This window comes from Condylura cristata, unplaced genomic scaffold (genome assembly GCF_000260355.1).
Source record: "Condylura cristata isolate star-nosed mole 26May11 unplaced genomic scaffold, ConCri1.0 scaffold00011, whole genome shotgun sequence".
Lineage (NCBI taxonomy): Eukaryota > Metazoa > Chordata > Mammalia > Eulipotyphla > Talpidae > Condylura > Condylura cristata.
In genome coordinates this window covers 4251063-4255553 of record NW_004567112.1, presented here as the reverse complement: position 1 = coordinate 4255553, position 4491 = coordinate 4251063, and positions in this window count along the sequence as shown.

Genomic DNA, 4491 nt, shown 5'->3' with positions numbered 1-4491 from the left:
CTGGAGATACGATGTGGAATGAGACAAGGGCCTCCTGTCATGGAGGAGACAGATCATAAACAAAAACAAAAATGAGCAGGAAGGCCTGGTGATGACAGGTGCGATGAAGAACTTAAATCAGGCGAGGGGCTAAGTGCTGACCGAAGGTGCTATTTCAGCAGTGCTGGCTGGGGACACCTCTGGAGAGGTGACATTTGAGATGAGGCTGGAATCATGCGGAGGGATGAGTCATGCAACGATGCAGGGTCGTCATAGCCTAGAAAAGTTTTTGAGGATAAAATAATTCTTGCACATTCAAGAAACGTCAGCGGTAGGGGGGCGGGGTGGGGGGAGCTAGACTGGGTTAAAGGGGTCAGTTGTTTGGTGAAGGGTAGACCTGGACTTTTAGCGGTGAGCCTGATGCTCCTGTCCGTGGTTAGTGGTGCTCCTGGTAGCTACGTCCCGCTCTGCTGTGATGTTGCTGAAATGACGATTAAACAGGAGCCCTGGAGAGCCCCGTGCAGGAGCACAGGCCGAGGGACAGTGCCGGAAATGAGCGTGGCTCCGGGCCGCCTTGCTCTGCAAGTGACCCATTCTGCTTTGTGTCTGGAAAAATCTTAGATGGGAGTTGGATTGAAGGCGGCCATGGGTCTTTGAAGTCCTCCCTCTGACAGGGGACTCCCCTCCCCTTCCCCCTGGGCTCTGTGCCGAAGCGCAGAACACGGCGGAAGTAACCCTGTGACAGCTGCTGAGTCCAGAGCTTCAGCGGTTGGCACTCCGTGCTGCCTGACTCCCGGATCCTACCCTCTGTGCTACAAAACACTGAAGACCTAGGGAGAGGCCCCAGAGGAGCCCCAAAGCCATGTGAGTGCGCAAGTGGGGTGCCCACCCCCGTGGGGCCTTCAGAGAATCATCGCCCTGGCTCTGGCGCCTCTGCAGTCCCGACCTGAGAACCACTGGAGCGGCTCAGCCAAGCCGCAGAGCTGGGGACGGCCCAGCCCCGCAGCCTGAGAGCTCACCTTCTTCCGCTGTGGGAAACTGCTCCTTGGCAGTTTCTTCCTTCCACTGTTGTGTCCGTGGCTTCGTGGCCTCTGGATCAGCGGCGGCACCTCCTGGTTGATTCCCTAAGTCTCTTGTGTTTTTGCAGGTTTTAAATCTTTCTATAATTCCATTGTTTGAGATATTCAAGTTTGCCTCCAGGCCTCCGTGTTTTAGTTCAAAATAGATGGGGCTTTAGACTTTGGGTTCTGCTTTTGAGGGCTCAGGGCTTGGGAGAGGGTTGGGGGGCACTGGGGGAGGCTTTAGTTTTCAGTCCCTGTTTTCCTCCTCCTGTGGTTCCTGGTATGTGGGTCTCTCCTGGGTCTGCAGGGCAGACTGGCCACAGACCCAACCCACCACCACCCTCTCACCCCAACTCTAGGCTGGGGTGCCCCTCCTTATTCCTCTGGACCAGACCCCCATCTGTTTCTCACTTTCCACAAAACGGAGCCCTCTCGTCATTGGCTGAGGGCTGTGGCACGAAGGTTCCAACACACTTTATTTTTTAATTCCACTGCTATCATTTTAAGGACATCTCTTGAAGGAAAAATCTGAAATCTATGCGCTGTCGCTTGCTAATGGGAGTTTCCTTTTCACTGCGCCTGGATATCATCTTTTAATTTTTACAAATCAACCTGTTTACTGTAAAACTAAACATTGCTTTGCATTCATTTCCCTCTAGAATTTTTAACTGATCAGCAGCGCTGCGCGATGCCCTGGTAATGTTCGGCTTTCGTTGCACTTTCTGCCACATTAGTCATTTTCAGCAAAGCCCTCTTTACGTGAATTTGAATTGGGAAAATGAGTACAAAGAAATAACACGTTAGTAAAACCTCGCTTGAGGGCCCTCCCTGGTGGCGCAATGGGTTAGGATGCAGCACTGCAAGCTCGCACAGCTACTTCAGTACGAGTTGGATGCCCGGAGGTGACCCACATGGCGCGGCAGACCGCTCCTGACCCACCCACTGCTCCTCTCAGCAGTGGACTTCATTGATCTGGGTTTTCTGCTCCCCACTCTGACTCTGGTGACTCCTTTCACCTCCCTGGCACCTCTTGCTCTGTATGCATAAATAGATAAATCTTTAAAAAAAAAAAAAAAGATGATGCATTTCCTTTCTTAAAAAATATAAAACTGCCCCAAGTAAATTAAGTTGCTGCATCATCTCTTTGCCTGGGTTGACACTGGCTTCATATCCCAAGTAAACTTGGAGAAAAAGTCTGGTACCTGCTCTCTGAAAACTAACCCCCCACCCCACCCCCCGTCCACCCCTCCCATCCAGTCTACCCCTAGGCTGCAGAGCTCTCTGGAAAGCTACTGCCAGGCCCGGTCAGATTGCTCACACGCCAGCGTTCCCAGCCTTAAGCCAGTGCACATTTATAGAACACTCCCATGTGGTCCTGGCCATCCACAGGCAGGCAGAGGGCATTGCTGGGGAGCCCCAGCCCGGAGGAGGGACCTTTCCCCTTTCTGCCCCGGCCAAGGGAGACTGGTGAGTTTCAGAAGGATGACTTGGTTCCTCTGAGCAGCGTGTGGCTTTAAACTGGGTGGGCTGCTGAGATTTGAGGGATACCTTTACTTCTTTCTCTTTTTTCCTTATAAAGGGAAATTGAAGACACACCTTGCTTCTGACTCCCCTCTGGGGAGCTCCTAAAAACACCTGCTGTATTTTTTCTTTCTCAGAAGCTGCTGGTTACGGTGGCTCACCCTCTCTATTGCTGTTGATCGTAGTCTCTATGTCTGTGAAATGAAAGTTTGGAGTCAATGATGCCTAAAGCTTCTCCTGGCCTCTGTTATGATTGTGCCTGTTGAAAAATAGCTTTTCAGGGATTTTAGGCTCTGCGAACTGGTGGTGTGTGAGAGCCACGAAGGCTCCCTGCACCACCGCGTTCAGTGCTGTTGGCTCTGCCAGCTCTCAGGGAATTTCCCTGGGCTTGCACACTGCCCTTTGGGAACTGATTCTGGTGCCCTGGCTCCCAACTGGCGTGGCCTAGTGATCTGGACAAAAATGTGTGTTTCTGAGTTTGGCAGCTTGCCCGTCGTAACTGAATGATCGGGGTCACAGCTGATAAGGCAGATTCTGAGCCTGATGAGAGGCCCCACGGCCTCTCAGACACAGCCGGGTGTGAGCGTGCCCTCGGCGTGGCCCCTGGTAAAACGGGGCGCAGGCCAAAGTGCGTCATCCCTCGCACCCCACTTCCATGTAGCGTATAACCTCTGCACGCGTGGAAGGGACAAAACTCCTCCGAGTTTTAACTGTCGCTTCCACGCGGGCCAAGAGTCTTGCTCGTGAGCACCTGCTGACTGTTTTGGGGTTTTCCTCCACTTGGGGGTTTCTCCAAGTGCCCTGTTGCTGCCTTCTGTACAGGCAACAGCGCCAGGTAGGTCTTCTGACTTTTGCTTACTGAGGTTTAGGGTTTGAAAGCATTCTTGAGGTGCACACACACACACACACACTTTTCAAAATGTTGCTTTTCATCCCTCGCTTTTACAAAGGACCTACATTCATCCCTGGTTTTGCGACCTGATAGAAATCTAAAGAGGAATTTTGCTTTTTCTCATAAAAACAAAAATAGCATTGTGTCTGTTTTGCAAGAGACTTTCTAGAGGCGGGAACGCCCCAAGCAGCCAGAGTGGCCCTTCCCGGGAGCTGCTCTGTACAGGCCGTGTGTTTATGACATATGACATCATGCTTGCTTTCACTATAGGTCTGTGTTACTGCACATTTTATGTGCTATTTAATATGATTTGGCAGGCTCTTCTGGGAGCTTAGGAATGCTCCAAAAATCCGTATAAATTAATGGTAATTGCGTCTTCACTGTAGGTCATTCTGGCTTATGAAAGGCTTCATACAAATGCTTTGCTTTTGCATGGTGGGGAAAACTGTACCTAGCTTTGTTGGAAGTTCCAAGGGCTGGTGGCGTTTCCTCCCAGTCACGTTGTCTATTTATTTGAGGGATTTAGGAAGATCTGAAACCCTGCCACCCGCTCACCCGCTTGCCAGAATTGCAGTCAGGGTGACCAGCTTGTTCCGGCAGCAGCACGGGGGTGTGGGGGGTGGCCAAGGGCCCACTCAGGGGCAGTGAATGCTGGAGAGGGGAGACAGACTCCAGAGGGTTTTGCGAGTGTGTCTTGGAGATCCCAGAGGAAGGGAGCAGAGGGGAGACAGGAGCCAACCACTCCTCTCAGCCATTCATCCAGCACACACTGTGCGACCCACGTGCAGGTCGGGGATGGGGAAGGTTGGCCACACTTGCATGATCCCGAGGCTCACGCTGCTCCAAGCAGGTGCCATGTGGGGCCGTGGCTGACTGAATTGTCTTTTGAAAGAAACTGGGGAGTGGAGAGAATTTAGCGTGACAGAGAATGATGGCACTTTTACCTCAAGGGGTTGAGTGGATCAAGTGGGCCTTCTGAGGGGACGTGTCCCTCAAGAGTTAGCCGCGCAGACGGCAGGAGGGGAAGTCTCGGTTGCA